Raw genomic sequence first — 14,185 nt, forward strand, 5'->3', positions numbered from 1 at the left:
CGAATCCGTCATGCATGTATCATGTACGGAACCCGGAATGCCATGTTGATGGAATTCATGTAAATTATATATCTATTAGGTTGAATACACTCCAGAAGTATTCTTCTGTGAAAAATGAACGAATTCGAAACTTGTGTTAGGGAAAGCTTGTGAAAATGTGTACACGAGTCTATATGAAATTATTCCTTTTATAGAGGATGAAAAATCAGTAATCCACTTGCTCACAACTCAGGAATGCATGTATGTCGAATCCGTCATGCATGTAACATGTACGGAACACGGAATATCATGTTGAAGGAATCTATTCAAATTACATATCTCTAGGGTAGAATTCGCTCCAAGAGGGTTTTCCTGTGATCAAAGTGTGATTCTTGAAACTGGTGATAGGAGAAGCAACGAAGTCCAAGGAACTATTTCAAAGTGCATAAGTAACTTGTTTGGTGGTTGAAACATCTGTCATGCGCATGTTCACAGCTCAGAAATGCATGTTTGAGGAATCCGTGATGCATGAAACATGTCCGGAATACGGAATGCCATGGTTATGTAAACAATGTAAATTACATGTGTATTGGTGAGAATTCGCTCAAAGAGAGTTTTCTACTGCCAAATTTCCAATTTTAGAACCTGGTGATACAAAAAATTTATGAAGTCAGAGTAAATATTTCAAAGTGTAATATATGCCTTCTTTGGTGGATGAAAGTTCACTAATCCACATGCTCACAACTCAGAAACGCATGTTTCTCGAATCCGTCATGCATGTATCATGTACGGAACCCGGAATGCCATGTTGATGGAATTCATGTAAATTATATATCTATTAGGTTGAATACACTCCAGAAGTATTCTTCTGTGAAAACTGAACGAATTCGAAACTTGTGTTAGGGAAAGCTTGTGAAAATGTGTACACGAGTCTATATGAAATTATTCCTTTTATAGAGGATGAAAAATCAGTAATCCACATGGTCACAACTCAGGAATGCATGTTTGTCGAATCCGTCAGGCATGTAACATATACGGAACACGGAATTTCATGTTGAAGGAATCTATTCAAATTACATATCTCTAGGGTAGAATTTGCTCCAAGAGGGTTTTCCTGTGATCAAAGTGGGATTCTTGAAACTGGTGATAGGAGAAGCAACGAAGTCCAAGGAACTATTTCAAAGTGCATAAGTAACTTGTTTGGTGGTTGAAACATCTGTCATGCGCATGTTCACAGCTCAGAAATGCATTTCTGAGGAATCCGTGATGCATGAAACATGTTCGGAATACGGAATGCCATGGTTATGTAAACAATGTAAATTACATGTGTATTGCTGAGAATTCGCTCAAAGAGTGTTTTCCACTGCCAAATGTCCGATTTTAGAACCTGGTGATACAAAAAACTTATGAAGTCAGAGTAAATATTTCAAAGTGTAATATATGCCTTCTTTGGTGGATGAAAGTTCACTAATCCACATGCTCACAACTCAGAAACGCATGTTTCTCGAATCCGTCATGCATGTATCATGTACGGAACCCGGAATGCCATGTTGATGGAATTCATGTAAATTATATATCTATTAGGTTGAATACACTCCAGAAGTATTCTTCTGTGAAAAATGAACGAATTCGAAACTTGTGTTAGGGAAAGCTTGTGAAAAAGTGTACACGAGTCTATATGAAATTATTCCTTTTATAGAGGATGAAAAATCAGTAATCCACATGCTCACAACTCAGGAATGCATGTATGTCGAATCAGTCATGCATGTAACATGTACGGAACACGGAATATCATGTTGAAGGAATCTATTCAAATTACATATCTCTAGGGTAGAATTCGCTCCAAGAGGGTTTTCCTGTGATCAAAGTGTGATTCTTGAAACTGGTGATAGGAGAAGCAACGAAGTCCAAGGAACTATTTCAAAGTGCATATGTAACTTGTTTGGTGGATGAAACATCTGTCATGCGCATGTTCACAGCTCAGAAATGCATGTTTGAGGAATCCGTGATGCATGAAACATGTCCGGAATACGGAATGCCATGGTTATGTAAACAATGTAAATTACATGTGTATTGGTGAGAATTCGCTCAAAGAGAGTTTTCTACTGCCAAATTTCCAATTTTAGAACCTGGTGATACAAAAAACTTATGAAGTCAGAGTAAATATTTCAAAGTGTAATATATGCCTTCTTTGGTGGATGAAAGTTCACTAATCCACATGCTCACAACTCAGAAACGCATGTTTCTCAAATCCGTCATGCATGTATCATGTACGGAACCCGGAATGCCATGTTGATGGAATTCATGTAAATTATATATCTATTAGGTTGAATACACTCCAGAAGTATTCTTCTGTGAAAAATGAACGAATTCGAAACTTGTGTTAGGGAAAGCTTGTGAAAATGTGTACACGAGTCTATATGAAATTATTCCTTTTATAGAGGATGAAAAATCAGTAATCCACTTGCTCACAACTCAGGAATGCATGTATGTCGAATCCGTCATGCATGTAACATGTACGGAACACGGAATATCATGTTGAAGGAATCAATTCAAATTTCATATCTCTAGGGTAGAATTCGCTCCAAGAGGGTTTTCCTGTGATCAAAGTGTGATTCTTGAAACTGGTGATAGGAGAAGCAACGAAGTCCAAGGAACTATTTCAAAGTGCATAAGTAACTTGTTTGGTGGTTGAAACATCTGTCATGTGCATGTTCACAGCTCAGAAATGCATGTTTGAGGAATCCGTGATGCATGAAACTTGTTCGGAATACGGAATCCCATGGTTATGTAAACAATGTAAATTACATGTGTATTGGTGAGAATTCGCTCAAAGAGTGTTTTCCACTGCCAAATGTCCGATTTTAGAACCTGGTGATACAAAAAACTTATGAAGTCAGAGTAAATATTTCAAAGTGTAATATATGCCTTCTTTGGTGGATGAAAGTTCACTAATCCACATGCTCACAACTCAGAAACGCATGTTTCTCGAATCCGTCATGCATGTATCATGTACGGAACCCGGAATGCCATGTTGATGGAATTCATGTAAATTATATATCTATTAGGTTGAATACACTCCAGAAGTATTCTTCTGTGAAAAATGAACGAATTCGAAACTTGTGTTAGGGAAAGCTTGTGAAAATGTGTACACGAGTCTATATGAAATTATTCCTTTTATAGAGGATGAAAAATCAGTAATCCACTTGCTCACAACTCAGGAATGCATGTATGTCGAATCCGTCATGCATGTAATATGTACGGAACACGGAATATCATGTTGAAGGAATCTATTCAAATTACATATCTCTAGGGTAGAATTCGCTCCAAGAGGGTTTTTCTGGGATCAAAGTGTGATTCTTGAAACTGGTGATAGGAGAAGCAACGAAGTCCAAGGAACTATTTCAAAGTGCATAAGTAATTGTTTGGTGGTTGAAACATCTGTCATGCGCATGTTCACAGCTCATAAATGCATGTTTGAGGAATCCGTGATGCATGAAACATGTTCGGAATACGGAATGCCATGGTTATGTAAACAATGTAAATTACATGTGTATTGGTGAGAATTCCCTCAAAGAGTGTTTTCTACTGCAAATGTGCGATTTTAGAACCTGGTGATACACAAAAATTATGAAGTCAGAGTAAATATTTCAAAGTGTAATATATGCCTTCTTTGGTGGATGAAAGTTCACTAATCCACATGCTCACAACTCAGAAACGCATGTTTCTCGAATCCGTCATGCATGTAACATGTACGGAACCCGGAATGCCATGTTGATGGAATTCATGTAAATTATATATCTATTAGGTTGAATACACTCCAGAAGTATTCTTCTGTGAAAAATGAACGAATTCGAAACTTGTCTTAGGGAAAGCTTGTGAAAATGTGTACACGAGTCTATATGAAATTATTCCTTTTGTAGAGGATGGAAAATCAGTAATCCACATGCTCACAACTCAGGAATGCATGTATGTCGAATCCGTCATGCATGTAACATGTACGGAACACGGAATATCATGTTGAAGGAATCTATTCAAATTACATATCTCTAGGGTAGAATTCGCTCCAAGAGGGTTTTCCTGGTATCAAAGTGTGATTCTTGAAACTGGTGATAGGAGAAGCAACGAAGTCCAAGGAACTATTTCAAAGTACATAAGTAACTTGTTAGGTGGTTGAAACATCTGTCATGCGCATGTTCACAGCTCAGAAATGCATGTTTGAGGAATCCGTGATGCATGAAACATGTTCGGAATACGGAATGCCATGGTTATGTAAACAATGTAAATTACATGTGTATTGGTGAGAATTCGCTCAAAGAGTGTTTTCTACTGCCAAATGTCCGATTTTAGAACCTGGTGATACAAAAAACTTATGAAGTCAGAGTAAATATTTCAAAGTGTAATATATGCCTTCATTGGTGGATGAAAGTTCACTAATCCACATGCTCACAACTCAGAAACGCATGTTTCTCGAATCCGTCATGCATGTATCATGTACGGAACCCGGAATGCCATGTTGATGGAATTCATGTAAATTATATATCTATTAGGTTGAATACACTCCAGAAGTATTCTTCTGTGAAAAATGAACGAATTCGAAACTTGTGTTAGGGAAAGCTTGTGAAAATGTGTACACGAGTCTATATGAAATTATTCCTTTTATAGAGGATGAAAAATCAGTAATCCACTTGCTCACAACTCAGGAATGCATGTATGTCGAATCCGTCATGCATGTAACATGTACGGAACACGGAATATCATGTTGAAGGAATCTATTCAAATTACATATCTCTAGGGTAGAATTCGCTCCAAGAGGGTTTTCCTGGTATCAAAGTGTGATTCTTGAAACTGGTGATAGGAGAAGCAACGAAGTCCAAGGAAATATTTCAAAGTACATAAGTAACTTGTTTGGTGGTTGAAACATCTGTCATGCGCATGTTCACAGCTCAGAAATGCATGTTTGAGGAATCCGTGATGCATGAAACATGTTCGGAATACGGAATGCCATGGTTATGTAAACAATGTAAATTACATGTGTATTGGTGAGAATTCGCTCAAAGAGTGTTTTCTACTGCCAAATGTCCGATTTTAGAACATGGTGATACAAAAAACTTATGAAGTCAGAGTAAATATTTCAAAGTGTAATATATGCCTTCTTTGGTGGATGAAAGTTCACTAATCCACATGCTCACAACTCAGAAACGCATGTTTCTCGAATCCGTCATGCATGTATCATGTACGGAACCCGGAATGCCATGTTGATGGAATTCATGTAAATTATATATCTATTAGGTTGAATACACTCCAGAAGTATTCTTCTGTGAAAAATGAACGAATTCGAAACTTGTGTTAGGGAAAGCTTGTGAAAATGTGTACACGAGTCTATATGAAATTATTCCTTTTATAGAGGATGAAAAATCAGTAATCCACTTGCTCACAACTCAGGAATGCATGTATGTCGAATCCGTCATGCATGTAACATGTACGGAACACGGAATATCATGTTGAAGGAATCTATTCAAATTACATATCTCTAGGGTAGAATTCGCTCCAAGAGGGTTTTCCTGTGATCAAAGTGTGATTCTTGAAACTGGTGATAGGAGAAGCAACGAAGTCCAAGGAACTATTTCAAAGTGCATAAGTAACTTGTTTGGTGGTTGAAACATCTGTCATGCGCATGTTCACAGCTCAGAAATGCATGTTTGAGGAATCCGTGATGCATGAAACATGTCCGGAATACGGAATGCCATGGTTATGTAAACAATGTAAATTACATGTGTATTGGTGAGAATTCGCTCAAAGAGAGTTTTCTACTGCCAAATTTCCAATTTTAGAACCTGGTGATACAAAAAATTTATGAAGTCAGAGTAAATATTTCAAAGTGTAATATATGCCTTCTTTGGTGGATGAAAGTTCACTAATCCACATGCTCACAACTCAGAAACGCATGTTTCTCGAATCCGTCATGCATGTATCATGTACGGAACCCGGAATGCCATGTTGATGGAATTCATGTAAATTATATATCTATTAGGTTGAATACACTCCAGAAGTATTCTTCTGTGAAAACTGAACGAATTCGAAACTTGTGTTAGGGAAAGCTTGTGAAAATGTGTACACGAGTCTATATGAAATTATTCCTTTTATAGAGGATGAAAAATCAGTAATCCACATGGTCACAACTCAGGAATGCATGTTTGTCGAATCCGTCAGGCATGTAACATATACGGAACACGGAATTTCATGTTGAAGGAATCTATTCAAATTACATATCTCTAGGGTAGAATTTGCTCCAAGAGGGTTTTCCTGTGATCAAAGTGGGATTCTTGAAACTGGTGATAGGAGAAGCAACGAAGTCCAAGGAACTATTTCAAAGTGCATAAGTAACTTGTTTGGTGGTTGAAACATCTGTCATGCGCATGTTCACAGCTCAGAAATGCATTTCTGAGGAATCCGTGATGCATGAAACATGTTCGGAATACGGAATGCCATGGTTATGTAAACAATGTAAATTACATGTGTATTGCTGAGAATTCGCTCAAAGAGTGTTTTCCACTGCCAAATGTCCGATTTTAGAACCTGGTGATACAAAAAACTTATGAAGTCAGAGTAAATATTTCAAAGTGTAATATATGCCTTCTTTGGTGGATGAAAGTTCACTAATCCACATGCTCACAACTCAGAAACGCATGTTTCTCGAATCCGTCATGCATGTATCATGTACGGAACCCGGAATGCCATGTTGATGGAATTCATGTAAATTATATATCTATTAGGTTGAATACACTCCAGAAGTATTCTTCTGTGAAAAATGAACGAATTCGAAACTTGTGTTAGGGAAAGCTTGTGAAAAAGTGTACACGAGTCTATATGAAATTATTCCTTTTATAGAGGATGAAAAATCAGTAATCCACATGCTCACAACTCAGGAATGCATGTATGTCGAATCAGTCATGCATGTAACATGTACGGAACACGGAATATCATGTTGAAGGAATCTATTCAAATTACATATCTCTAGGGTAGAATTCGCTCCAAGAGGGTTTTCCTGTGATCAAAGTGTGATTCTTGAAACTGGTGATAGGAGAAGCAACGAAGTCCAAGGAACTATTTCAAAGTGCATATGTAACTTGTTTGGTGGATGAAACATCTGTCATGCGCATGTTCACAGCTCAGAAATGCATGTTTGAGGAATCCGTGATGCATGAAACATGTCCGGAATACGGAATGCCATGGTTATGTAAACAATGTAAATTACATGTGTATTGGTGAGAATTCGCTCAAAGAGAGTTTTCTACTGCCAAATTTCCAATTTTAGAACCTGGTGATACAAAAAACTTATGAAGTCAGAGTAAATATTTCAAAGTGTAATATATGCCTTCTTTGGTGGATGAAAGTTCACTAATCCACATGCTCACAACTCAGAAACGCATGTTTCTCGAATCCGTCATGCATGTATCATGTACGGAACCCGGAATGCCATGTTGATGGAATTCATGTAAATTATATATCTATTAGGTTGAATACACTCCAGAAGTATTCTTCTGTGAAAAATGAACGAATTCGAAACTTGTGTTAGGGAAAGCTTGTGAAAATGTGTACACGAGTCTATATGAAATTATTCCTTTTATAGAGGATGAAAAATCAGTAATCCACTTGCTCACAACTCAGGAATGCATGTATGTCGAATCCGTCATGCATGTAACATGTACGGAACACGGAATATCATGTTGAAGGAATCAATTCAAATTTCATATCTCTAGGGTAGAATTCGCTCCAAGAGGGTTTTCCTGTGATCAAAGTGTGATTCTTGAAACTGGTGATAGGAGAAGCAACGAAGTCCAAGGAACTATTTCAAAGTGCATAAGTAACTTGTTTGGTGGTTGAAACATCTGTCATGTGCATGTTCACAGCTCAGAAATGCATGTTTGAGGAATCCGTGATGCATGAAACTTGTTCGGAATACGGAATCCCATGGTTATGTAAACAATGTAAATTACATGTGTATTGGTGAGAATTCGCTCAAAGAGTGTTTTCCACTGCCAAATGTCCGATTTTAGAACCTGGTGATACAAAAAACTTATGAAGTCAGAGTAAATATTTCAAAGTGTAATATATGCCTTCTTTGGTGGATGAAAGTTCACTAATCCACATGCTCACAACTCAGAAACGCATGTTTCTCGAATCCGTCATGCATGTATCATGTACGGAACCCGGAATGCCATGTTGATGGAATTCATGTAAATTATATATCTATTAGGTTGAATACACTCCAGAAGTATTCTTCTGTGAAAAATGAACGAATTCGAAACTTGTGTTAGGGAAAGCTTGTGAAAATGTGTACACGAGTCTATATGAAATTATTCCTTTTATAGAGGATGAAAAATCAGTAATCCACATGCTCACAACTCAGGAATCCATGTTTGTCTAATCCGTCATGCATGTAACATGTACGGAACACGGAATATCATGTTGAAGGAATCTATTCAAATTACATATCTCTAGGGTAGAATTCGCTCCAAGAGTGTTTTCCTGTGATCAAAGTGTGATTCTTGAAACTGGTGATAGGAGAAGCAACGAAGTCCAAGGAACTATTTCAAAGTGCATAAGTAAATTGTTTGGTGGTTGAAACATCTGTCATGCGCATGTTCACAGCTCAGAAATGCATGTTTGAGGAATCCGTGATGCATGAAACATGTTCGGAATACGGAATGCCATGGTTATGTAAACAATGTAAATTACATGTGTATTGCTGAGAATTCGCTCAAAGAGTGTTTTCCACTGCCAAATGTCCGATTTTAGAACCTGGTGATACAAAAAACTTATGAAGTCAGAGTAAATATTTCAAAGTGTAATATATGCCTTCTTTGGTGGATGAAAGTTCACTAATCCACATGCTCACAACTCAGAAACGCATGTTTCTCGAATCCGTCATGCATGTATCATGTACGGAACCCGGAATGCCATGTTGATGGAATTCATGTAAATTATATATCTATTAGGTTGAATACACTCCAGAAGTATTCTTCTGTGAAAAATGAACGAATTCGAAACTTGTGTTAGGGAAAGCTTGTGAAAATGTGTACACGAGTCTATATGAAATTATTCCTTTTATAGAGGATGAAAAATCAGTAATCCACTTGCTCACAACTCAGGAATGCATGTATGTCGAATCCGTCATGCATGTAATATGTACGGAACACGGAATATCATGTTGAAGGAATCTATTCAAATTACATATCTCTAGGGTAGAATTCGCTCCAAGAGGGTTTTTCTGGGATCAAAGTGTGATTCTTGAAACTGGTGATAGGAGAAGCAACGAAGTCCAAGGAACTATTTCAAAGTGCATAAGTAACTGTTTGGTGGTTGAAACATCTGTCATGCGCATGTTCACAGCTCATAAATGCATGTTTGAGGAATCCGTGATGCATGAAACATGTTCGGAATACGGAATGCCATGGTTATGTAAACAATGTAAATTACATGTGTATTGGTGAGAATTCCCTCAAAGAGTGTTTTCTACTGCAAATGTGCGATTTTAGAACCTGGTGATACACAAAAATTATGAAGTCAGAGTAAATATTTCAAAGTGTAATATATGCCTTCTTTGGTGGATGAAAGTTCACTAATCCACATGCTCACAACTCAGAAACGCATGTTTCTCGAATCCGTCATGCATGTATCATGTACGGAACCCGGAATGCCATGTTGATGGAATTCATGTAAATTATATATCTATTAGGTTGAATACACTCCAGAAGTATTCTTCTGTGAAAAATGAACGAATTCGAAACTTGTGTTAGGGAAAGCTTGTGAAAAAGTGTACACGAGTCTATATGAAATTATTCCTTTTATAGAGGATGAAAAATCAGTAATCCACATGCTCACAACTCAGGAATGCATGTATGTCGAATCAGTCATGCATGTAACATGTACGGAACACGGAATATCATGTTGAAGGAATCTATTCAAATTACATATCTCTAGGGTAGAATTCGCTCCAAGAGGGTTTTCCTGTGATCAAAGTGTGATTCTTGAAACTGGTGATAGGAGAAGCAACGAAGTCCAAGGAACTATTTCAAAGTGCATATGTAACTTGTTTGGTGGATGAAACATCTGTCATGCGCATGTTCACAGCTCAGAAATGCATGTTTGAGGAATCCGTGATGCATGAAACATGTCCGGAATACGGAATGCCATGGTTATGTAAACAATGTAAATTACATGTGTATTGGTGAGAATTCGCTCAAAGAGAGTTTTCTACTGCCAAATTTCCAATTTTAGAACCTGGTGATACAAAAAACTTATGAAGTCAGAGTAAATATTTCAAAGTGTAATATATGCCTTCTTTGGTGGATGAAAGTTCACTAATCCACATGCTCACAACTCAGAAACGCATGTTTCTCGAATCCGTCATGCATGTATCATGTACGGAACCCGGAATGCCATGTTGATGGAATTCATGTAAATTATATATCTATTAGGTTGAATACACTCCAGAAGTATTCTTCTGTGAAAAATGAACGAATTCGAAACTTGTGTTAGGGAAAGCTTGTGAAAATGTGTACACGAGTCTATATGAAATTATTCCTTTTATAGAGGATGAAAAATCAGTAATCCACTTGCTCACAACTCAGGAATGCATGTATGTCGAATCCGTCATGCATGTAACATGTACGGAACACGGAATATCATGTTGAAGGAATCTATTCAAATTACATATCTCTAGGGTAGAATTCGCTCCAAGAGGGTTTTCCTGTGATCAAAGTGTGATTCTTGAAACTGGTGATAGGAGAAGCAACGAAGTCCAAGGAACTATTTCAAAGTGCATAAGTAACTTGTTTGGTGGTTGAAACATCTGTCATGCGCATGTTCACAGCTCAGAAATGCATGTTTGAGGAATCCGTGATGCATGAAACATGTCCGGAATACGGAATGCCATGGTTATGTAAACAATGTAAATTACATGTGTATTGGTGAGAATTCGCTCAAAGAGAGTTTTCTACTGCCAAATTTCCAATTTTAGAACCTGGTGATACAAAAAATTTATGAAGTCAGAGTAAATATTTCAAAGTGTAATATATGCCTTCTTTGGTGGATGAAAGTTCACTAATCCACATGCTCACAACTCAGAAACGCATGTTTCTCGAATCCGTCATGCATGTATCATGTACGGAACCCGGAATGCCATGTTGATGGAATTCATGTAAATTATATATCTATTAGGTTGAATACACTCCAGAAGTATTCTTCTGTGAAAACTGAACGAATTCGAAACTTGTGTTAGGGAAAGCTTGTGAAAATGTGTACACGAGTCTATATGAAATTATTCCTTTTATAGAGGATGAAAAATCAGTAATCCACATGGTCACAACTCAGGAATGCATGTTTGTCGAATCCGTCAGGCATGTAACATATACGGAACACGGAATTTCATGTTGAAGGAATCTATTCAAATTACATATCTCTAGGGTAGAATTTGCTCCAAGAGGGTTTTCCTGTGATCAAAGTGGGATTCTTGAAACTGGTGATAGGAGAAGCAACGAAGTCCAAGGAACTATTTCAAAGTGCATAAGTAACTTGTTTGGTGGTTGAAACATCTGTCATGCGCATGTTCACAGCTCAGAAATGCATTTCTGAGGAATCCGTGATGCATGAAACATGTTCGGAATACGGAATGCCATGGTTATGTAAACAATGTAAATTACATGTGTATTGCTGAGAATTCGCTCAAAGAGTGTTTTCCACTGCCAAATGTCCGATTTTAGAACCTGGTGATACAAAAAACTTATGAAGTCAGAGTAAATATTTCAAAGTGTAATATATGCCTTCTTTGGTGGATGAAAGTTCACTAATCCACATGCTCACAACTCAGAAACGCATGTTTCTCGAATCCGTCATGCATGTATCATGTACGGAACCCGGAATGCCATGTTGATGGAATTCATGTAAATTATATATCTATTAGGTTGAATACACTCCAGAAGTATTCTTCTGTGAAAAATGAACGAATTCGAAACTTGTGTTAGGGAAAGCTTGTGAAAAAGTGTACACGAGTCTATATGAAATTATTCCTTTTATAGAGGATGAAAAATCAGTAATCCACATGCTCACAACTCAGGAATGCATGTATGTCGAATCAGTCATGCATGTAACATGTACGGAACACGGAATATCATGTTGAAGGAATCTATTCAAATTACATATCTCTAGGGTAGAATTCGCTCCAAGAGGGTTTTCCTGTGATCAAAGTGTGATTCTTGAAACTGGTGATAGGAGAAGCAACGAAGTCCAAGGAACTATTTCAAAGTGCATATGTAACTTGTTTGGTGGATGAAACATCTGTCATGCGCATGTTCACAGCTCAGAAATGCATGTTTGAGGAATCCGTGATGCATGAAACATGTCCGGAATACGGAATGCCATGGTTATGTAAACAATGTAAATTACATGTGTATTGGTGAGAATTCGCTCAAAGAGAGTTTTCTACTGCCAAATTTCCAATTTTAGAACCTGGTGATACAAAAAACTTATGAAGTCAGAGTAAATATTTCAAAGTGTAATATATGCCTTCTTTGGTGGATGAAAGTTCACTAATCCACATGCTCACAACTCAGAAACGCATGTTTCTCGAATCCGTCATGCATGTATCATGTACGGAACCCGGAATGCCATGTTGATGGAATTCATGTAAATTATATATCTATTAGGTTGAATACACTCCAGAAGTATTCTTCTGTGAAAAATGAACGAATTCGAAACTTGTGTTAGGGAAAGCTTGTGAAAATGTGTACACGAGTCTATATGAAATTATTCCTTTTATAGAGGATGAAAAATCAGTAATCCACTTGCTCACAACTCAGGAATGCATGTATGTCGAATCCGTCATGCATGTAACATGTACGGAACACGGAATATCATGTTGAAGGAATCAATTCAAATTTCATATCTCTAGGGTAGAATTCGCTCCAAGAGGGTTTTCCTGTGATCAAAGTGTGATTCTTGAAACTGGTGATAGGAGAAGCAACGAAGTCCAAGGAACTATTTCAAAGTGCATAAGTAACTTGTTTGGTGGTTGAAACATCTGTCATGTGCATGTTCACAGCTCAGAAATGCATGTTTGAGGAATCCGTGATGCATGAAACTTGTTCGGAATACGGAATCCCATGGTTATGTAAACAATGTAAATTACATGTGTATTGGTGAGAATTCGCTCAAAGAGTGTTTTCCACTGCCAAATGTCCGATTTTAGAACCTGGTGATACAAAAAACTTATGAAGTCAGAGTAAATATTTCAAAGTGTAATATATGCCTTCTTTGGTGGATGAAAGTTCACTAATCCACATGCTCACAACTCAGAAACGCATGTTTCTCGAATCCGTCATGCATGTATCATGTACGGAACCCGGAATGCCATGTTGATGGAATTCATGTAAATTATATATCTATTAGGTTGAATACACTCCAGAAGTATTCTTCTGTGAAAAATGAACGAATTCGAAACTTGTGTTAGGGAAAGCTTGTGAAAATGTGTACACGAGTCTATATGAAATTATTCCTTTTATAGAGGATGAAAAATCAGTAATCCACATGCTCACAACTCAGGAATCCATGTTTGTCTAATCCGTCATGCATGTAACATGTACGGAACACGGAATATCATGTTGAAGGAATCTATTCAAATTACATATCTCTAGGGTAGAATTCGCTCCAAGAGTGTTTTCCTGTGATCAAAGTGTGATTCTTGAAACTGGTGATAGGAGAAGCAACGAAGTCCAAGGAACTATTTCAAAGTGCATAAGTAAATTGTTTGGTGGTTGAAACATCTGTCATGCGCATGTTCACAGCTCAGAAATGCATGTTTGAGGAATCCGTGATGCATGAAACATGTTCGGAATACGGAATGCCATGGTTATGTAAACAATGTAAATTACATGTGTATTGCTGAGAATTCGCTCAAAGAGTGTTTTCCACTGCCAAATGTCCGATTTTAGAACCTGGTGATACAAAAAACTTATGAAGTCAGAGTAAATATTTCAAAGTGTAATATATGCCTTCTTTGGTGGATGAAAGTTCACTAATCCACATGCTCACAACTCAGAAACGCATGTTTCTCGAATCCGTCATGCATGTATCATGTACGGAACCCGGAATGCCATGTTGATGGAATTCATGTAAATTATATATCTATTAGGTTGAATACACT

The sequence above is a fragment of the Vicugna pacos genome, unplaced genomic scaffold (assembly GCF_048564905.1).
Source record: "Vicugna pacos unplaced genomic scaffold, VicPac4 scaffold_20, whole genome shotgun sequence".
NCBI classification, from domain to species: Eukaryota; Metazoa; Chordata; class Mammalia; order Artiodactyla; family Camelidae; genus Vicugna; species Vicugna pacos.